The sequence below is a fragment of the Accipiter gentilis genome, chromosome 13, assembly GCF_929443795.1.
Source record: "Accipiter gentilis chromosome 13, bAccGen1.1, whole genome shotgun sequence".
Lineage (NCBI taxonomy): Eukaryota > Metazoa > Chordata > Aves > Accipitriformes > Accipitridae > Astur > Astur gentilis.
In genome coordinates, this window is record NC_064892.1 from 29,919,894 (window position 1) to 29,943,132 (window position 23,239).

Consider the following 23,239-nt stretch of genomic DNA (forward strand, 5'->3'; position numbering starts at 1 on the left):
TGTTCCTAACAGACAGTATGGAAGAAGCGGTGCCGTTGTGGGATGGAAGAGTTAATATGTGCAGAGATGAATTGTGCCGTGCCTCTTGTCTTTGGGCTGGCAGAACTAGCAGAGACGTACCTGGGGATACAGTAACGCAGATAAATGGTCAGGAGGAAAGATTCCTTTAGTACCGTGGGCAGCAAATGTTTCCTATCACAGCCCTTATACAACATTTGGATTTTGAAGGAATATCCCACTTGGTTTTCCTTTCCTCAGAATGTTTTAGAGAGTGCTATGCTGGAAGTACTCTTGCCTGTAAGAAAAAAAAAACACCATTATTCAGGAACATTTTAGACAACCCTATTCTAAGGACAGTGTTTAGAGAAGAACTGACATAGTTCTGATCTGCAGATTATCCATGTGCTTCTGGGGGAATTACATGTTTATATGCCTTGCTTTTATCATTGTGTTTCAGCAACAACAGTTAAACTTGGTTTGTCATTGAAAACCCTCATCCTCACTCTTCCCTGCCACTAACATTGCTGGTTCTGGATCATAGGCAGCCATCCTGTTCGCTTGCTGATAAATATTGTGAGAAAGGATGAGTCTACAGTGCCAGATTGAAAAGCAAATGCACATTTACCCATCTGCAAAGATGAAAGAAGTAAACTCTGACACAGGCAAAATGAATCATGCATAGGAATGATTTTTTATTTTATTTTATTTTTTTAAATTGGGATCTTCCCCAGTGCTCAGTCCCCCAGGAGAGAATTAAAAAGCACTTGGATGAGATGCAGAAAAGGCCATTCACTTACCTATAGACACCACCAGCCCCCTGGGCATGGCCTGATGGCTGGATTGAAGGGATGTGGGTCACACAAAAAGGCCAAGACAAGAACTGGGGGGGGACCAGGGTATCGAGGTATCTCCTGGCCAGAGCACGTGAGAGCAGTTCCCAGGCAGCAGCTGGAACAAAAAGCTGGGTGAGGCACAGGAAAGGGAGAGAGAAAGAGAAAGATGTTCTCAGCCCCCAAAAAAGATTGATTGCATGTGGCTAGGGGCGCAGCTGGCGTCAAAGGCAACGGATGAGAAGGAAGAAAAGACAATTGCATGACTCGGAGGAAAGGCAATGAGCTACTTCATCAGGACCTCACGCACCCCAGCAGTCTGTGAGGACACGGGAGGTGATTGCAACGCGGTGTGGGAACGCTGAGAGAAACAAATGGACGAGAAGGCCTTGGGTTTGTGCTGTCTTGGTCTTCTGTAGGGAGCAAAGAGGTTCACAAGCCTTGGCAAAGCCAGCCTGTGAAGAGATGACCGAGAGCCTCGAGGACTCGCACAGTCGGTGCGTGCGGATGGGGTGTGCTGGTTTAACCCCAGGAAACTGTAAAGCTGAGGTTTCGTGGTCAGCGTTTGCTCCTGGCACACCGCCGTCCTCCTTGCCAAACCCACGTCAGCCTCCCAGCACGCGTTGGTGCTGGGTCTGCTCCCGTGAAGGTGGAGGGCTGGCAGTTGCTGGGGAGGAAGAGAGGTTTCCAAAGAGAAATAGCACCTTTTGACTAATGAAGGTAGGCTTCCAGTAACACAGCAAACGCAAAGTGACTGTTAGAAACCAACCCACCAGCCAGGCTGACTTTTAAACTTTTTTCAGAAAACTTTCAAGTAGGTATTTTGAAGGCCAGGCATGCACTCTTATCCCTTGTGTATCAGAGGGAGCTGCCAATAAAACATAGTTCTCAAGACGGATAACGCATCTGAGACATCGATGTCCATTTGGAGCATAAAGTGACAAAGTCTGCAGGACAGAGTGCTAGGTTATTGTTTTCCTTGAGGCTCTGAATGGCAAACTGGGGATTTATAGTTCTGTATCTTCAGTCAGCACTTTTCAATGCACTCGGAGGCAGCTATTGGTAAACCAGATGGATGGAAGAACAGATTGCTTAGGTAACCATTAAAAACACTGTCACTCTTCTCACGTCGCAACACGTCCTGCCTCTGCCAGGATACCTCCGTGCCAAAACAGCTATAGGCAGGCACGAGCCGTTCAGGGGAACGCGACGGTGCAGGCGGGATGCACAAGGTTTCTTTGACACGAACAAACGCCAGCCATCTCGTACTCGACTTCTAGGTATCTCAATTCCTACCCGAGCTGCCTGCCCCATCCCACTCTGCCTTTGCTTGAAACCAGCCTAGTCACAGTATCAGTCAGGCTTACTCAGATTGAAAGCAAGCAGCGAGGGAGAGTGGAAATTCAGCAAATGCCACGTACCCGCTACCCCAGGGCAGTAGCGGTGCGTGGTCCCTCGTGGTAGGATATGCGGAAACTTTCCATTCTCGATGTGCCGGTTCGTTCAGTGCATGAGGTGTGCTCAGTTCACGCTGACGTGCAAGAAGAGACCGCACGTCAGCGGAGGAATTGTTCCGGGTAAAGAGCATCCAAACTAGTATCAATGAAATTCATCTTTGGACTGTCCGTGGATATGGAAGAAGGTGTTTCTCAGGTGCACACCTTCATCTCTGTAGGGCTGGGGGTCCACAAAATCCCCAGGACTGGAAGAATCAGTCGAACTATTTGTGACAAGCAATAGCCCCATGTGCTCAAAACCTCAGTCAGTCTCCAGCAGATCAAGACATTTGCTTAAAAATCATAAGGCTTCCAAAATAATTCCTTCTGGGCTACTTTTATTTTCTTCCTTTATACTCACATGCTTTCCCCTTCCTCCGTTCCCTCATGGTCTTTCTCTCCCTGCGCTTACAAGGGCTTCCAGATGAAAGTAGGTGAAATTCTCAGGTAATAATAACCTGATTCTAGGGACTGGGGCTTTAAGAACACAAACCAAATATGCTTAGGCCCAACTATTAAACCACAAATAAAAGTCATTTAGGAGTTTTTTTGGTTGTTTCCAAGTTATCAGAGAGCGATGTCGGAGCCCTCTGGGCCAGATGCTCAGCTGGGCAATTTCTTCAGATCCTGCCACTGGGCCCATAATTTCTTAAGTCTGTGTTTGGTTTGTTGAATTTCATTTTTGAGCACCGGTGCCTCTACAATCCCTCTGCCCCCTTTTAATGCAGATTGCACGTGTAGACCCAGCTTTGACACTTCTACTGAGCAAATGTAAGGGAGTTAATGGCTAAGTTCACGCTGCCTCAGTTTTCTCATGAGTAAAATGGGAAGTGCCTGCTGTGTGTGTTTTAAGAAGTAAGTAGCCATATAGTTACTGTTACTATTCAGGAGTACTGCATTCAGAAGACAAGTCCAGTGGTCAAAGCAATACACAGCCTTGAGGAACATCACTGATCGTTCCCCACCGGTGTCACCCTACAAATCTCCTTCCTTGTTATTCCACAACGGAGGTAGGTTGGGTCTATCCGCACCTTTCTGCTCCCCTCTCCTGCATTATTTTTTTCACACCCTCATTCTGGCTGAGTGGTTACCAGTAAGAGGCTTGGACGTTTGCCCAGGGAGATGGGAAGGCCTATCTGACAACAAGGTAGTATTTCTGCATGGCTTTTACAGCCAAGATGGATGCTTTTCGTGAAAATATGCACTCTCCTGGGTTCACTCCTTCCACAACTTTTGGACTGGAAGATCAAGATGGAGAGGAAACATCCCCCCTGTGTTTCCTCTGCCTTCTCCCGAGTAGCGACATTGCACTGCCCTGGCATTTTTCCCATCCCTGGTGGGTATCGCAAGTTTGGCAACTGTCTTCGCCAGTGTGCTTCCCATCTACCAGCGTGGTTTGCCATCGCCGTGAGTTTGTCCCCCTCAGCCACTGCATGTAGCCTGGGCGGGTTTGTATCGGAGCCGTCGGAGTTTAACCCTATTCCATCATTTCTCAAGAACATACCAGAAGGACTATTTTCCAGTATTTTCACTGACAACATACTAGAGTCTTGGGGGTCATGTTGACCTGAGTTACTTGCAGAACGGCAGAACTTACCTTTCCTCCCAGCACTGACTATGAAAATTTCCTTTTAATGTGTTTGTCCACATCCCACAGGACTGCCTCTTCCTCTGCAGGCTGACAGATCGGACTTCAGTCAGCCACTGAGATGTCTCAAGCTGGGAAATGGTGAGTTTTGCCCAAACAAATAAATAAACTAAGTCAATGTATGCAAGGCATATGAGACATCAGGTTGGGCTGGGGTTTTTTTTGGTGGTCACAAATCAATGCTATTTTAGTGGCAGCTCAGTATTAATCTGCATCTGCTGGAATTATTGCTGTCCTTTGAAGGAGCTGTAGCTTGAGTTCCTTCCCTTTTCCCACCTCCCACTCCCTGTCTGTTCTCAATGGGTGGCCACTCTACCTGGATCATAGACAATCTAAAGCGGTGATTGCTTCTCTAAGAAAGTCACTGAGGTTCACTATGGAGTACTGTGAATGGGGAGCTCCACTGGAAATATAGCTTGGCCAGGAATCACTGCTGAGAGGTAAGAGTGCAAGCCTGAACCTTGCCTCCCATGAGCTTATTTGGACTACACTAGTGTTTATCCCCCAGATTTTAAGCCATTGAACGTTTTCTATCTTGACCTTTTCTCTCTCCCTGGACATGCAAATAAATGTAGTTATCCACATTTTCCCTAAGACAGTCTTTAAAACTACCTTCATACATAAATAGTCATGAAGATTCTGCATGTGAAATTTCAGTTCGATACTGTTTCTTTTTGCTTGTTTGCAGCATGTTCTTGTAGTCAGACTTTTCTCAGTAGAGATGTTTAGAGCAAGATGGTGCTAAATAACCAAAAAAAAAAAAAGGCTTTCTGATTAAAACCCCCGGAATTTAATGGGAAAAAGGTCTATTTCGTGACAAGCATTGAAGGGCTGCCAAGGGCTTAATGAATTTGCAGTGGCTGTTCTAACCTGCCAGACTTCTTTCACCCCAACTGTAGCATACTGCTACATGCCCAGCTCTATTCCCAATTTGCCTGTACTATTGTATGTACAGTGCTGTGTCCTTCGATGTGTGGTATGATCCCGGCCTAGTCATGTAACTGTACATCCATGAAAGGAATCACTTAGTTTCAAAAGATCCGATCACTTCATTTAGGACCACATGTCCAAATGACTCTTCAGAAGCTGCCATTAAAAGCCATTGGGAAAATCAGGAATTAGCACATCTGGTTTTACCTTCCCCAAGCTGGATAGCCAAGAACTGATGCCATCAAAGTGTTGAAGAGTTGAGTCTTCCTCTGCGTAGATTTCACGTTAGCAGTTCTCAGTCACCTTTATCACCACTGATTCTCTTTATGGTCAATGAAGAAGCATTTCTATGGAGATACTCATCTCAGTGACGTGTAAAATAGGTCAGAAGAACAGGGTGGATGACTGTAGTAGGAGGCTAGCTCAAGGGCTGACTGCTACATGGAACTGATCTAAAGCTAGGTGAGATGCAGGGCACAGTCAGCGTTGGTATTTCCATTTCTGAAAGCAAGTGAGAAAGCAGAGGATACTTTGTGTGATGTTACAAACACTGACTTTTTCCTTGGGTTTATTGCTGTCGTGCAGACATGATATGCTTACAAAATGCCCCTTTGCCTGTGAATGGCAATATCTGGTTGACAGCTGTTGATACGATGTGAGAATCTTGTTTCAACAGCCCTGCTGATACCACCCATCCCTTGCAGATGTTTTCAGTAAAATTGGTTAGCTCTTCACCTGGCCGGGTGAAACGAACTAAGTCCCCTAACATTTTTAGCTGCTGTTCTCTTAAATTTGAGTTCTTGTTTCCTGGCACGGTTTTGCAATGCCTCATTTGGACTGTCTTATGGAATTAAAACACTGCAAGTCAGCTGACGTTGGCCTGGCTTTCATTAAAGTACCAACTGATTTCTTATGCTCGGTGAGCACAGCCCAGTTAAAATAAACTATACAGCACCGTATGACAAACCCATAGTGGCGACCCAACCTGTTACAACATTACAACCTGTATTTCACAATATATAGTACCGTGTCTGCTCTGACCCCGAAAACCAAACCATAAATAAGATAATAGTTTTCCTCAGTGCAATATTATTACAGAGACAAAACCTCTGTTATTTTGAGGACCTTTTAGTTTCTCTAAATTACCTCATAGGTACTTTGGTCTTTTGACTGTCATTTTCTGCTAAGAACTGATGACAGAGGTGTGTGTCTTAACCACCAAAAACTCCCTGGCCTCTTTGTGGTACATCACATCCTCTCTATGTTTCCTCTTCGCAGGTTCTGCCCCGTGGTGCACACACAGCTCGCCTTTCTGTGGACAGGCAAGAAGAGCCATGACAAATGACTTTGGCTTCTGCTTGACACATTTGGGAAACGGGCTACAAAATCATACTTCATGGAGAAAGAAGAACCTCATCCTTTCTTACCTGTTTCACCAAAGGAGGGGAGCAGCCATCAGCTCTTTACGTTCCTCCTCCTCCCCATCCACAGTTCACCAGCAGAAACCCCTTATTTCCTCTCACCTGGGGATTAAGCATTGGGAAAAAGGAGGCCTCCTCACTGGGAAGACATTAACAACCAGAAGTGGAAAGGGATGTAGATGCCTGCAAGCTTTTGGTCCTCAGGAGAGGAGCCCAGACCCTGAGGTGGTCTCCCTGGACATCCTGTATTATGGAGTTACTGGCCTCCACCCAGGATCCAGGAACAAATGTGCTGCTGGGGAGCCACTTCCACCTAGTCAGGAAGAAGGGTTGAGGATGCAGGGGTGCCTTAGACTCCCCACTCATGGTAATTTTATTTTATTTTGTTCTAAACCCATGTTATTTCCCATAATACAGACAGGAGATGGCGGGATGAATGGCTAAGTCAACAGATCTTCAGCTGGGGTGGCAGTGAGCTACATACAGTAATAATCATTGAACCCTGGATTGGAGAAATCACCAGTATCAGTATAAACTGGGTGATGACTGGATTGAGAGCAGCCCTGCCGAGAAGGACTTGGGGGTACCGGGGGATGAAAAGCCGGGCATGAGCCGGCAACGTGCGCCCGCAGCCCCAAAAGCCGACCGTGTCCTGGGCTGCATCCCAAGTGGCGTAGGCAGCAGGTCGAGGGAGGGGATTCTGCCCCTCTGCTCCCATCGGGTGAGAGCCCACCTGCGGTCCTGCGTCCAGCTCTGGGGTCCTCAGCACGAGACAGACGTGGACCTGTTGGAGCGGGTCCGGAGGAGGCACACGAAAACCATCAGAGGGCTGGAGCACCTCTGCTGTGAGAAAAGGCTGAGAGAGTTGGGGTTGTTCAGCCTGGAGAAGAGAAGGCTCCAGGGAGACATTATTGCAGTCTTTCAGTACTTAAAGGGGGCTCATAAGAAGGACGGAGAGAGACTTTTTCCCAGAGCCTGTAGTGACAGGACAAAGGGCAATGGTTTCAAACTAAAAGAGGGTAGATTTAGATTGGACATAAGGAAGAAATGTTTTACGATGAGGGTGGTGAGACACTGGAACAGGTTGCCCAGAGAAGTTGTGGTTGCTCCATCATTGGACGTGATAGAATAGAATAGTACGATTGGAAGGCACTTACAATGATCATCTAGCCCAACTGCCTCAACAATTCAGTGCTGACCAAAAATTAAAACATATTATTAAGGGTATTGGCCAAATACCTTTTAAACACAGGCAGGCTTGGAGCATCAATCACCTCTCTAGGAGGCCCATTCCAGTGTTTGACCACTCTCTTGGTAAAGAAATACTTCCTAATGTCCAGTCTAAACCTCCCCTGGTGCAGCTTTGAGCTATTCCCTCGTGTCCAGTCACTGGATCCCATGGAGAAGAGCTCAGCACCTTCCTCTTCATGTCCCCTCCTCAGGAAGCTGTGGAGAGCAAGGAGGTTGCCCCTCAGCCTCCTTTTCTCCAAACTAAAGAAGCCCAAAGCCCTTAGTGGCTCCTCATAGGACATTCTTTCCAGCCCTTTCACCACCTTTGTTGCCCTCCTCCGGACACATTCAAGGACCTTCACATCCTTCTGAAATTGTGGGGCCCAGGACTTCACACAATACTCAAGGTTGCACCAACGTTGACTATAGCGGGGTAATCCCCTCTTTTGACTGGTTATGCTGTGTTTGATGCACCCCAGGATGCGGTTTGCCCTCTTGGCTGCCAGGACACACTGCTGGCTCGTACTGAGCCTGCTGGCGACCAGCACCCCGCAGATCCCTTTCTGCAGATCTTCTCTCCAGCCAAGTGTTCAAGGCCAGGTTGGATGGGGCTTTGAGCAACCTGATGTAGTGAAAGATGTCCCTGCCCGTGGCAGGGTCATTGGAACTAGATGATCTTTAAAGGTCCCTTCTGACCCAAACCATTCTGTGATTCTGTGGTTCTACGAACCCTGATCACCTCAACAAGCGTGTAGCAACTGCTTGCATTGACTGCTCCACCTGCTTGAGGTCCAGAGCCTTAAATCCTTTCCCAAGGGTCAGCTTCTCTCCTGGCAGCCATGCTGGGCAGGCTCTTTTCTCTCAGCCCCGTGCTAGACGTAGGTCTGGGAAGTCAGGACATGGACCTTGCTTTCAGACCTGCTCTTTGCTATGTCAAAACCATAAGCCTGCCTGCTCTGCTGCTCTCCTAGCTCTCCTCGTCAATGCTACTGCACAGAGAGGTCCGTGAAAGTTTGGGGAAGAAATGTCAAGGGTAGAGAGGACAAAACTGTAACTGTAACTTCCTAAGCCATTGCTTTTTCTTAAGTGTCTTCCAAAATTAGCATACTGGGACCCTCACTGCCTGCGTCCAAGGGATGAACTGCTTGCTGTGCTGGTGGACCAGAACCCCCTGCCCTGCCCCAGGTGGCCCCTGGTGCCCGCGAGCAGGTCGGCAGTAGCCTGTTGTAGCCTTGTCTGGCTGAGAGGTGGAAAACCCTCATTTTGCCCTTTTAGGACACGAGGCTAACAGAAAGTATCGCCTCTCTGGCTCAGCCTCCTCAGTCCGGGAAGAGGCATTCAGTCAGCCAGTTGTTCGGGTCATGGAGTAAAGCTCTGGCAAAGTTTTTAATGAGCGAAAACTTGACAAATTGCCGTTGCAAACACTTGGGTTGGCTCCCTTGTAGGCTGGGGTCATCTGCTGAAGGCAGCAAGAAGGGAAACATTTTTCCTTTTTTATCATTAAGCTGCTGCCTGCAGAACGTGAGACTTTTAGCTAGTGTGCTGACTCTGGCAACAAGTCAGCCCCAGTGTCTGCATAGCTGTTGGCAGAGAGCAACTGGGCTCACAAGTTTTCAAAATATTTTCTTTTTCTCTCCTCGTCATGATTTTCTTTGTTTACCCAGGAGAAAGAGATTTGTTGGTAACCTCTGAAGATATAATAGTGTCACATTTCATTTGAGATCAGGGCATGCAAGTCATTTACTCCATTTAAAGTTATTGTATTCCAAGATCTATGAAGTACTGTATAGATTATAATTGCCTCCAACAAATATGTTAGTGAAATTGCAGTGTTTCAGGGTGAACCATATAATCAGTCTTCTTGGAAGTTTTGGAGACAGGAGTTAATAATGGGTTATCTTCTCAATTACGCTATGATAGACCATTTCCTATCTGGAAATAGGTCATGTCAAATAGTAGCAGCAGTTATATTTTTGCTATTATTTGTAACATTCAGTAGCTGCTATCAAAACAGGACCTCATTTTGCTGTGTGTATTGTACACGTGAGAAGCAAAACCAGCCCTCAGCCTATAAACTTTGCTAAAGTGGATGCGTAATAAGTGGATGAACCAAATAGTAGTGGATTAGATGTAATAGAAATAATAGCAAGAAAAGCATTATTATGAATGCTGACTGCATGTGCAAAACAATTTGCCAGCTGCTGATCCGCTTGCCCACAGCTGAGTGGTCTGGTGGTACCAGAGCAGACATATGGTTGAAGAACTATATACGCATGTCCGAATAATTGGCCGTGGCTGGCAGAAAGCTCTACCATCCTTTTAAAAGTTTGACTGGATGCACTTTGGTTTTCTTCACATGTGAAGGACTGGCTTGAAGTGACCTTTGCACTTCTAGGACTTAAAGAGACAATAATTTACTGAAATGAATTTAGGATTGGGACGGTGTCTTTGGGTGGGGTTTTGATAAGCATCCTTCTTGATCAGAAGGTAAGTCAAGAGCTGTGGGACTCAACGCTGCTTTCACAAGTCCAGACTTACACTTGTGACACTGAGGCAGGATATCTGTCACTCAACTAGGACCCGTCACAATTCTCCCACATTTCTCAGAAATGTGACCCCCATGACCAGACAGCCTATAGGCTTTGCTGATAAATTGGAACTTGGTTGCTGGGAGAGGAGCTCAGGCCACCTAAAGGTGCTAAGAGTAATTTTTTTGGCACGTGAAGATGAAAATGCACTGCTCACAGTAGTATAACAGGGGGATGCTTTTACTTCTTTTCCTCCTCCCATCTCTTTTTTTTTACTGTTCTTCAAAAAAAAATGTCAAGGGAATCAGAATTCCCAAATCAATGTGAAGTCATTGCACTTAAATTGTTCTTCAGCTTTGACAAATGATGCTATAAACCCAGCAATGTGCAGTCCCTTGTTAAAAGTGTCTTTCTGACTCAATGTCATATGCACTCATTCACGAGCAGTTTTATATGTAATAGGGAGAAGGGCGAGCGTGTGCTCGCAAAATGTCATCTTTACAGACATTTAGGAGCAGAAATCCTCGTCTCAGAAAAGTTTGCCATCCCATCTTACTGTAACTGTGTTCTAATACAAGACACACCGCTGCGGATGGCATCTTTACTTGAAGATCCTTGCATTACTTAGGTAATTCCTAACGTTAGAAATACAGAGGCAGAAATCAAATTGCAATATAAACCCAAATGCTGATATACTAAGAGAGGAGAAGTCCCACACCACCTACTGATGAGTCACATTTCGCTGTTTCTAAAAGCTTTGAGCACACCAGCAGTTAACCGCAGCTAGCCACCTTTGCTGAGAGTATTTCCAGTCATCTCCCTGTACCAAATTATGTTAAACTGGATCCTCAGAAGGTTTCATATGCCACCAAGGGCTGATATTTGACATAGTAGAAATGGTGGGGAAAATTCCAACTCTTTTGCTCACATGGAGGACCTCCTTTCAGTGCAGTCAATTGAAAGTAGAGCTGCTTGAGAAGTATATTGCTGCTTGACTTCATGCCCTGTGCTATTATTGCCCTTCAAATTCTGTCGAGGGTGGAATCAAGACCATTCCCTCCAGTAATTTAAGCAAACAAGTGAGTATTTTTTTAAAGACAATACTGAACAGGAAACAAATAGAGAAAACCACTATGCATTAATTCATCGTAGTAAAAATATAATACATAGTAGGCCACTTGTGGCTTTGCACAGTTCAGGGTTTTCTGATGTGCTCTGACATCTTGGTATGTGAATGAGGTTTTCTGATGCAAGAAAGTGCAATTTCGTAGCTTGATGTTAATGTCTTCTAACAGTGGAGAATAGCAAAAAGTCATTACACAAGCCTCAGTGGTCACTTTCTTGACTTAAGGAAATTCCCAGGTGGAATACAGTAGATTTTTCCTGTACACATCGATATTTTATCAAAACTTCATTTTTTGGTTTTGAAGGAAGTTTTTTTTTTATTCAGCAAAATATGACCTTTGCCACTTTGTTGTATCAGATATCCCCAATTTGTCTTTTATAACAGATCTTTTCTGGATCCTGGGATCCCGTAGTGTCCAACCTACAGTGCCAGCTCATGGTTCTAAAAGTTTGAAACACATTTTTTTCCCATTAAGGGAAATGCCTTTTTTCCCAAGTACCTCTGTCTTTCCTGGTTCAGAAACGTTTCCAGCTGGAACACTTGAGGGCTGATCTGAACGGCAGCTGGCACGCAGGTATTTTAAACAAATTGAAGTTGCCATTTAGGCATCCTCAGCCTTGTCGTTACGCTGTTACCTCCTTCAGATATTCAGAGATTAGCCTTAAACCCCAGAATATTAGAAGTAAATGAACAAATGCGTCCTGCTGTTGTTCTGCCTGTCTAGAGATTGCTTGGAAAACACATCCACCCAGGTCCAGCCATCTCACCAGCTCTCTAGGAAAGAAGATCTTATTCACAGCTAGTAATTACGACTGTAAATCTGTCATTTCTTCCTGCATTGCCCTTTCGCTCCGCTGTCACTGTTCGGCTGCGGTGGCTACTCGGTCCTGCCCCTACCGAATCATTCTACTCGCTTCTTGTCGGAGCTCCAGCCACTTTCCCCTGTGCAATCTGTTTTCTTCATCTCCGCGTCCCTGAACGCTGCTCTCTCTTCCCAAGCTATTTCCCCGTCCCCTCCCGGTTCCTCTTTCCTGCCACCCAGTTGACACTTCTGGATCAAGGTAGCATCCAACTGTGGTTTTCTGCTGACTTTTTCCTCCTTGTCAGGAACGCACGTAGAAAACGGGGAAGCGTCATCTTAACTGAGACAGCGGGGTAGGATTTCTTCTCGTTGGAAACAAGCGGAGACAGCAACCCTCCTCAGAGGCGGCTCTTTTAGTTATTCCTTCAAAGGTTTAGGAAAGCAGGCAGTGATCTTCCTCTGGATAGACTTACCCCTACACTGCAATTCATGAAAACTGTTGACCATTGCGAACGAAAGTCAAAAATTCATGGGAATATTTTTGGATTTGAGACTCTTGAAAATTCCCGTGTGAACAGAGCTGACAGAAAAATTCGCCGTGTGGCAACTTCTGAGGTTTCAATTGTTGTTTCCATTCTGCGCTCACAGGAAGATAAAAGTCTTCAGTAAAAATGGGAGGTGGTGGATTACGGTCTACAGACCAGCAGCTGATAGACAGCTTGAGGTAAGGCAGACACAAGCTTGAGTGACTCCTCTGTTTCAGTAAAATTAGAACTGCACGGAGAAGGAACTAGACCGTGCCTCCCACAACAGATCGGCAGTCGCCTCCCCTCTCCTTCCCTGGATGCAGGAAACTCCTGGGAAATCGGTTCTGCGGTAAATGTGAGTCTTGGAAATGCAGGGTAAGGTGACAAGTCTGTGGCAGCAGTCATAAACTCAGTCCTTTTTTTCTGCCAGAAGGGCAGGGCACTATTTCTTGATACACTCAGAAATATTGGGGGAAAATGCAGGAAAGGGGAAAGATCCTGCCAAAACATGCAAATAATTTGCAAATCTTAAAAATGCATGTCTTTTTACCTTTATAACTCTAATCCTTCGATTGAGTAAATGCACACAATCAAAGCTTTCGTTTAGATAAAAACAAAACCACATTAAAAAGTCCAAGCCCTTACAGCTGCATAAAATAACGTTTTAAACTGTGAACCCCAAAAGCCCGAAAGGTTGAATAAGGAGAACTCAAATGCATAACTTCTTAAAAATTTGATGTTTTTAAGGTTATCGTTATTTTGGGGTCCTGCCTTATGATTCTTGAGTGCCTGAGGTTAACGGCAGTGTAATTTCACCAAATGGGTGCCCAGCGGAGAGTAGCTTTACACTACAGCCGCGTGTTGCCGGGTGGGTGGAATATTGGAAAAGGAGAGAATAACTCAAGCTCGTACACGAGGCATACACAGGGGAGCGAAACAGTGAAAGAAAATGCCATTGGTAGCTGGTAAGAGAAACTTCCTGGCAGTAAGAGCTGTTATTTTGTTGTTATTTTGTCTGACATTAGCAGTGAGATGAACTGGGTGATCTAGGAGTGTTTTGTTATCTCTTACTTCTAGGAACCCTGGAGCCACAATGCCACTTGGACCAAATTTATGGACAGCTTTTCAAAACAAGCAGGCGAAACTTGAATGTGCATCCGAAGGAAGCTTGGGCAAAGATGGCTTTGGTTTTTTTCTTTCTTTTTGCTTACTAGTCAAAACCAAACATTTGAATAAAAGAGTAATTAGGCATCAATTTAAATGTTTCATACACTACAATGTTAATGTTTCATATGCTACACACCCTTTCCAGTCACTTAAAAGCCCCACATGTTTCTCTGTAGCTTTTGAAAGAAAGATGCCATTTTTTAAAAGGAAAAAAAAATGTTTTGAAAATGGTGAAAAAAATGGTCTGAGTTTCTGTCAGTTCTTTGTCTCTTTTCCCAGAGGTCACTACTTTTTCAACTGCTGTTTAAACCAGTGAAGACTTTTGATTCCTCTGCAACTGCATATTTGAAAAAAGCAGATCCTCGGATATGAGCAGAGGTATAAATGTGCATGTCCCTAAACTGAACATTTTCTGTGTTCTTACACATTTGTGTGTGCACTTACTTATCCATGGGATGTAATTATTTTTAGCTTTTTTTGCAAACACTCCTTAGTCACCCTTTTTTTGCTACTATAGCTGTTTGGTCCTTTTGGCAAAACTTGATGTTCAACTTGAGCCTCAGAAATTTCAAACAATTTGCAAAAAAATAATCTCACTGCTCAGTGACTGAGATTGCACAGGTGTATTTAACATCCATGGTAAAACTTTGCTCACATTGTCCATCGCTAGTAATGCAAACATGTACCGATAAAATTACTCACTGCCTTGTTTAGGTCTTCTCAGTTTTTCATTAAGCTAAAATTTGGACAAAGGATAGTCAGAAGTGCTTGAATGGAATTCATCCATGCAGGCAACATAGCCCCATTTACATTGCATGTCTAATTCCAGATATTATATACCAACACAGCTATTCCATGCCGCCCAATTTAAGCATGATGGGCATTTTTTTTAGCCATGCATTTATTAATTTTGAAAGCCATAGTGACATGACATTTATCAAAGTAATGATATTATCATTTGTATTTTAATTACACTTAAAAATATTTACACTTTTGGACTGGAAATCTTGCTTGTTTGGTTAGAGAATTCAGACTCATGGGATTTTGGGGGCAGACTTTTCTGTGTTTGACAGTCATCTCCAGTGGCTTTCTTTCAAGCTCAGCAGTAAATATTTGCATGGGCTTCTTTACTTTTCTTGATTTCTTGTTGTAGCTGTAGTTTGTTGCTTTTGTCTGTGTTTCCTTTGGCTCAGGAAAGGGGGACTGTTGGCACTTGTTTTCCTCCCTTATGATCATTGCCACTAAATTCTTGGTCCTTATGTGTTGTCAAAGCAATTTTTGTTTTGATTACAGATTTGATTCTACTAAGCATTTACCTACAGTCTTGGGGGGCTATTTTTTTTTTTAATTCCTTTTTAATGCATTAATACATTTACTTTAATACTACTCTAACTGTCCAATGTAGTTTATGTGGCGTTCTTGCATCTAGCAAACGTAAATGAGTAATTGTATATGTGCGTGCAGGAATGGCTTAGCTTTATTTCTTGTGGTGTTTGTGTAAGCTTCATATTAAATATGTCTAAGAAATTCAAAGCATGCAGATTATCCAGATTAATTGCTTTCTTATTGCATTGGCCAATCACATTCCTACTGCATCCAGAATGGGCTTTACTGCATGTGGAGTATATGGCTAGGAAACTGCTGTATGGAAAAGACATCTATCATTTGGCAGAAGAAAGCACATGCTGCATCACATGGGTTGGGGTAATTATAGAGTCTCTGGAGCTGTAGGCGTTCAAGATGGCCACAAGCAAAATTTGTGTGAGAGGCTGCAGAGTGAAAAACCCTGTGCCATCTACAAATTTAGAATTGCCCCCCCCCCCCCCTTTTTTTTTTAGTTTAAAACCAAAACAGAACATTGTTTCCTGCATTTGGGGTCCAATCCCCCAAACCCTTATGTGAATCATTCCAGAGGCTTGGAAACCTACTGTGTTTTCTGCTTTTTTTTTGCATTTCTTTTATCATTTAGCCTTCACATAGTAAATACCAAAGGGCAAAATACAGCTTGCACAGACCGTGTCTGTGTTGTTAAAGTAATTACAGGCATAGGCTGACTGCCTTTGTGGCCTCTCGGCTAGTTTAGGGGTTCTGCACATGTAGTCACCTGGTTCACACATGCAAAGGCAATTTTGTTAAATTAGCCATGCAATTTCACTTGGGATTTTAACACACAGCTGGAAAAGCCCTGGTGATTTTTAAAAAAAGCATTGGTTCTAAAAAGAGCAGTATGACAATTAGGACAAGCGTATTTAACACTTGCCGTTCTGGACTTTGGCAAACTTTGTGTTTATACTTCTTTCTAGAAAGTGCTGGGCTCCGATAGTACCTTACTTATACACTTGGCATATAATGGAGCAATCACTGGAAACGATCAGCCTGCTGTGCCTGCGCACCTCTGTCCGTCGTCTGGATCACACATAATTCTGTAGCTTTTGGCAGTGTGAATTATTCCTGTTTTGGAGTTACGTGATTCTATCACCAATCTGAACGCCACAAATACATGGTTCGCTGCCTTTCCTCTTTGGAGTAACCTCATGCTTCCTACCAAAATTAGGCAGTTGATTTTGGACTCGAAAATCTCCAATTTTTAAAAGAACTTAAACTTTGTGGAGAGCTCTGCATTTTATTTTTTTTTTTCTGCCACTGATTAATCCCTTCCATTTGGTGCAATCTGGCAGAAGAAGCTATCCAAGACAGGAATCAACGGCTCGTCAGTCAAGAAAGCCAAGCCAAGAGAGGAGAGGTTCCTACCTGAAAGGAAATTGCCTCTCCAAACCTGTTCATCTAAATCCTGGAATAGGATGATGGAAGAAGAGAGATAAAATGGTGTGAACTGGAAATGGCTGCATTCATTCTGGCATCTGGAAAGAGGATACAGAATACTACAGTGGATTATATCCCAAAGGCTTCAAAATAAGTATATTTTGTGGTAACCAAGGTCATAGAAAAAAACAAAATTGAAGCTTCACAGTCATTCCTAAGAGTTTAGTTCTCAGCAGGATGAGTTGCTTCAGTGCTGCCAAAAGGCTTCTTGTTCTGAAGCCATCCATTCATCATTTCTCTAGTCCTATTGCAGCGCACATATATTGGGTTTGCATGGCAAGGTTTTGGTAGCAGGTGGGCTACAGGGGTGGCTTCTGTGAGAAGCTGCTAGAAGCTTCCCCCATGTCCGACAGAGCCAGTGCCAGCCGGCTCCAAGATGGACCCACCGCTGGCCAAAGCTGAGCCCATCAGTGATGGTGGTAGTGCCTCTGGGAGAACAGATTTAAGAATGGGGGAAAAAAATACTGACCAACTGCAGCCAGAGAGAGAAGTAAAGAACATGTAAGAGCACCAGCCCCGCAGACCCCCAGGTGGGTGCAGCAGGAGGGCAGGAGGTGCTCCAGGCGCCGGAGCAGAGATTCCCCTGCAGCCCGTGGTGATGAAGACCACGGTGAGGCAGGCTGTGTCCCTGCAGCCCAGGGAGGTCCGCGGGGGAGCAGATCTCCACCTGCAGCCCAGAGAGGACCCCACGCCAGAGCAGGGGGATGCCCGAAGGGGGTTGTGACCCCAAGGGAAGCCTGTGCTGGAGCAGGCTCCTGGCAGGACCTGTGGCCCCGTGGAGAGAGGAGCCCACGCTGGAGCAGGTTTTCTGGCAGGACTTGTGGCCCCGTGGAGGACCCACGCTGGAGCAGGCTGTGCCTGAAGGACTGCAGCCCGGGGAAGGGACCCACGCTGGAGCAGTTCGTGAAGGACTGCAGCCCGTGGGAAGGACCCAAGTTGGAGAAGTTTGTGGAGGACTGTCTCCCGTGGGAGGGACCCCACGCTGGAGCAGGGGACGAGTGCGGAGTCCTCCCCCTGAGGAGGAAGGAGCAGCAGAGACAACGTGTGAGGAACTGGCCCCAACCCCCATTCCCCGTCCCCCAGACCTGCTGGTGGGGAGAGGAGGTGGAGAATTCAGGAGTAAAGTTACACCTGAAAAGAAGGGAGGGGTGGGGGGAAGGTGTTTTAAGATTTGGTTTTATTTCTCGTTACCCTACTCTGATTTGATTGGTAATAAATTAAACTAATGTCCCCAAGTCGAGTGTGTTTTGCCCGTGACAGTAATTGGTGAGCGATCTCTCCCTGTCCTTATCTCGACCCACGAGCTTTTCGTTCTATTTTCTCTCCCCTGTCCGGCTGAAGAAGGCAGTGATAGAACGGCTTTGGTGGGCACCTGGCCTCCAGCCAGGCTCAACCCACCACAGTCCATCCGCTATGGAGATGTTCCCCACCAGACTCATCTTCCTTTACATTTGAACAACCTTATCTTTCTTGGCAAAGGCATTTGGAGCAGGTGCAGAAGAGAAGGTCATATCCTGAAGGTCGTAGATACCTGATTGCATTCCGGTAAATGGGAAATACTTGTAGCAGTGGGTGGCCTTAGGATCCGTACTCACTAGGGGATGTATGGATTTATGCGTCTACGTATGTAGATGCTAAGTCTTAGACAGAGATTCTAGGAGCACTTTGCAGTTCCCAAATCCACGTGTGCATCCAGCCACATTGTGACTCCATTTTGGGGTGAGATACTGCCTTTCCTGTATCTCTTCCACCTTCTTACTCCTCAGATATTTTGGGTTCCTCTTGGGAAAAGGAAACTTAGTGAGCAAGGCCACCAAGGACTCTCACCATTCTTCATTTGGTCCTGTGCATGGAGTCCTTTGGAATATTTTTGTGACCAAAGATTATTCACGGGAGGGGTGTTGTATTAATGTAACCCTTATTCTGTCTGGAAGGATAAAGAAAATATATATATTTTTTGTGTTGGTTTTTTTTTTTTTTAATTTTAGAAATCTGTGTGTCCCATTTTTGCTTTTTGTCAATAACAATAATGCCATAGGTATTGCAAGTTTCTTTTTCCGTGCTGTAGATACTTGCATATTATATCATAGATGTTACACTTCACTTTAAAATTAATTTTAGATGAAGAAATAGATAGTAGGTTTTCAAATAAGCTTTTCAAGGACATGTTTGCAATTTTCTTTTATACATTAATATGTTTTCAAGAAAGAATAATATTCTTTAAGTATATTACTTTTTGTCATAAAGATTAAAAACAGACTAAATGAGATAATTGTTTTATTTTTCTTTTCAAGTGAAAGATTTACAGAATGAGGTTGGAAAATTGTGTGTAGGCTGATGTTTTATGTTGTAGCTGGTTATTACTCAGTGAGTCACAGTAAGTTTCCAGAGCTTGCCACACCTTAAGGTTAAACTGCCTCAAACCAGGCAGCAAACTATTAGCAGAGGTGCTTTGAATGATTTTTTTTTTTTCTTCTTAAATGTAAAAAGACATATTTTTAAACAATGTGTAAAACTTTGCTGAGACTACTCAAATCCTGTTTCCTTAGAAAGCCTTTCCTGCTCACGCTCTGGTTCCTCTGATAGCACTAAGCGTAACTAAAAAAATTACTTAATTAAGATAGTTATTGGTATTTCCTAGGAAGAATTAGATAGATCCTGTCTTGATAGGAAAGAAGCCAGTATCCCATGGCATAGCCACATCTAGCTGTCTTTTGGGATTTTGGAAAGACATGTCAGAAACCGACAGTGTACATTCAGGAAGCATGTGCAGAGAGGTGAAACGGAAGAAATGAAATACGTGGAGTGGACATTCATCTTTTCATTTTAATACTAATGCATCAGTGTCTGCCTGGCTGAACGCTGCGTGCGGTATTCAGAACAAATACTGAAACAGGCAGTTCTGGAAACCTTACACTAGAAGAAATGTGGTATCAAAATAACTATTAATTTCCCAGGTATTCAATTCATATACTATCATATACCTTCTTTCAGTGGGGGCTTCATTCTGAAAATTGGGTGCTTCAGTACCGACCAAACACAGAATATGAATCACCTTACAGTGTATGAGCTGCTCCCCTGCACTCTGAGCAAGACCAGAATTGCACTTTAGACAATTCAGCCTAGAGAGATTAAAAAAAAAGGGGGGGATTTCCTACTAAAATCGAATTCAGAACTTAGTTTTGCACTCTCTCAGCGAACGGTGGTAGAAGTTGGTGTCCCGTCTGTGATTCCAGCCTGACAAATTGAAAGTCATAGCGCTGTCATAGTGCAGGTACTCCTGATGTTTGATGCTTTTATATGAAACTAGGGTATAAAAAAAATTTTCTATGGCCTTTCTTACCAGTGCCTTACCCTCCAGTGTACCCGTGTGCCACCCGGTACTGAGGCACTCCAGCACTGCACTGACATCGTACGGGCCAGTTCTCCTGGCCTCTGTTGGCAATACCCTGCTCCTGGCAAAAAGGTCACCTTAATACAGGCAGAGTTGAAAATGATCCCCAAAATAATCCATAGTTAAAATAATCTAATTGTTGAGATCACTTATTATAGGCAATAAAAGCCAAAAAACCCCCATTCGGTGGCCGTGGGACTCTATGTGGACATAGTTTTGAAGAAAGTTGAAGGCACATCAAACAAATGTGTCCCCCAAAATTTGGTTGAATCGTATTCTGAATTTGATTTGGGGGGCATTTGTCCCCTTACTTGTATTCACATTTTTTTGAGTACATTAGAGAAGAGGTTTCATAGTAGAAGTGTTAATCACAACAGCTGCTTGTAAACAGATTTAGAGCCTACCAGACTGCCATAGCAGCCCTAGTCCAGTTTGTGTACCATTTTCTATTGGCTTCTTTAAGCTTTCATTTTTAGCTATGTTCTCCTGTGGGTGTTGTATTTTCAGATGTGAAGTTTAAGGTATTTTCAAATGCAGTAGAAAACCCCCAATATTTCCTTTCCCCATTATAAAACAATGTTTGCAAACTTTCCATTTAAAGTTACCATAATTAAAAAAAAAAGATAAAATAAAACCAGATTAAGTAAATAGGTGTTAGGAATATTGTCAAATTAGGTGAAAAGTGTATTAAATTTACCAGAAGAGAGGAAGGGATTCACAAGTCGCAGTAAAGAAAGGCAAAAGCCACAAGAATGGGTACCTAAGAAATCTCTAAAATATGTATACAGGGAGGAAACACAACCCTCCTCTTTTTTTTTGTTTCCTGGATATTGATGTGGTTTTCGCTTGGACTGGTGGAGTAATGGAATTTCAGAAGATTTTCAGAAGCTTTTCTGCAACTGTTTGGTTCATTTTATTGTCCCTATGCAGGTGCTGAATGTTAGTATTCATGCTAGTTTCAAGTAGCTACATTGACATATAAACTAGTAAGTAAAAAAAGGAAAAAAACAGTCTCCCAAGCTACTTACCATGTTTCTTCTCTTTCCACATTTAATGGTAGGCACTGACCATCTTTTAACACCCAATACTGCAAGCCTTCACACTGAATGGCAGCAGAGGAACAGTGGGGAATGTTTTCTTTTTCTTGCCCCAATTTTGTCCTGTTCAGTTGCTGCCAATGCCGCTTGCTGCTCCTTGGAGAACTTGTCCTGCACGGAAGACGGTTCTGAATTTAATTTCAGGTAGTGGTAAACATTTTCCACTTTGGGTTACGGGCTAGTACTTCAACTTCTGGTTTTTTCATGTATCTCAGATTTTTAAAAATTATCCTCTTAGGCACAGAGCAGTAGGAGGTTAATGAAGAGAAGGCTTATCTGGTCCTATGGAAGGGGTGCTATATGTAAACATGCAGTAACAGTTCGCTTTCGTCACTCATTACATCTGCCCCAAGGATTTTAGTGGTGGTGTTAATAGAGCTAATACAGATTTTCACAGGGACCCTGCAGAAATAAAGCATTGCACTAGATTGCTGGAGTGCCGAAAAAAAAGCAGCAATGCCTTTGAGGAACCCTGGAAAATGGATTCATTGAGTGGAAAACATGTTTGAGCAGTTTTTTCTTTTTGCGTGGATTAAAAGAATACTTTTAATATCCACTGCCGGGTCCGTAATCCTCTGTTAATGGCAGCTGAAGCAAAGACCCCTGGAGCTGTTGTACCACCATGTTGTATAGGGTTATTCCTCTCTGCTGGCCTTGCCATGCTTGACTTGAGGGTCTTTCAGCAGAGGACGTATGTATGGGCACCTCATGCCATCGCAGCCCTTTCGCCTTTATTTCTATGGCGTATTGCAAAGCCACCCAAGTATACAGCTCTCAGGCGATAGTTGCAGAGACCTCCCGAATGGCTCAACTCCTCAAACCCAATGTCGCCGAACTTCGGAAAAGTCGGAGACCGCGTGGAGTAAAGGTTTCAAAAAAACCCTTTAGCTCTCCAGCCTCCCCTACCCATATTGACTAGTCTCCACCAGCTATAACGGGAGCTCAGACACCTGGATCACATGAAGACACTCGCATTTAGAAAGTATATTTAGGTGTCTACAGTCTGGACCTGAATATCAAACGCTTGTGGCTTAGGGATTCGGCTGCCTAAACATAGATGCCCTGTGGTGTCTGAGACATCCCAGTGGGGCTGAGGGGTAAGACACAAAGCCTACGGGGGGGGCTGTGGGCCAGGAGATGGGGTCCGGGCAGGACACTGCAGAGAACCTCAAGTACCTCTAAATATCTGTGCGTGGGCAACAGACTCGAGCCTTTAGCGATAATTCACATTTACGGATGCCTTCTAATCGTGTTTCTTCTTTTTAGTCTTGTGTTGGCTGCTTTGTTTTTTTAATCTCCCATTTTCCGTATCTGTTGGTACAGTCAGGAATTTAGTGTGACCGACTACAAAGAGGAAGCTAAAACTTTTTTTTACCTGATGCACATTTATTAGAGGCTCCATGAATTGGTGATTCACGTCCTTCAAAATATAAGACCCTCTCCTTGGCCTTACTGCCTCCCAGAGAAATCCAGAGAGAAAAAGACAGCGGAGGAATAACAAGCCTTCAAAGAGAAGTTGCTTTGTAATGTATACTGAACCATAATTATTTACTCAGTTTGTTGTTTTAAAACAATTTTCTGATACATGTCTGCATCAGTACTGGCCATGGGACTAGTTTCGGGAAGGAGGCTGACCATTGCTTAAGTGGTTTGAGAAAGCTCTCCGAACATCTGACAGAAGCGAACACATTGAACGAATTAAACAGATGTGGAGTTTCCCCCCTCGACAGCCTTTCATCTGGGGCCCCTGCAGCTGGGGATGGAGAAAATGTTTAATGGCAATGTGACAACGACTCATACGGTTCCTGCTCTGCTGTACACCCCAGTCACATCCTATAGGATTTTCCACATGGTGGGAGGAACAGAGCAAACAGGGTCTGTTTGTGGTCACTTCAGACATGCCAGGAGTGCCAGAAAAAGATGTGTAAGGGTGGTGGGGAAGGGACGATGAGCTCTTACAGCACAGGAACACCTGTAAAGCTCTTGCTTTGCTCTGAAAAGTTGGAGCTTTTATTTTCATGCTTTAAAAACTCTCTTAAGTAAACATACATCTATGGCAAGCTGCTGTAAAAAGAAGCAGAAATCGAAATTTAATAATCTGCTACAGGGCTTAATGTATTTTCTGTTAGTGGTGGTGGAAAGAGTGCCAGGGTTTTGTGAGAGACTGAGATATGATTAGAAACATGACAGACCCATCACTGCCACGAGGGTGGGTTAAGT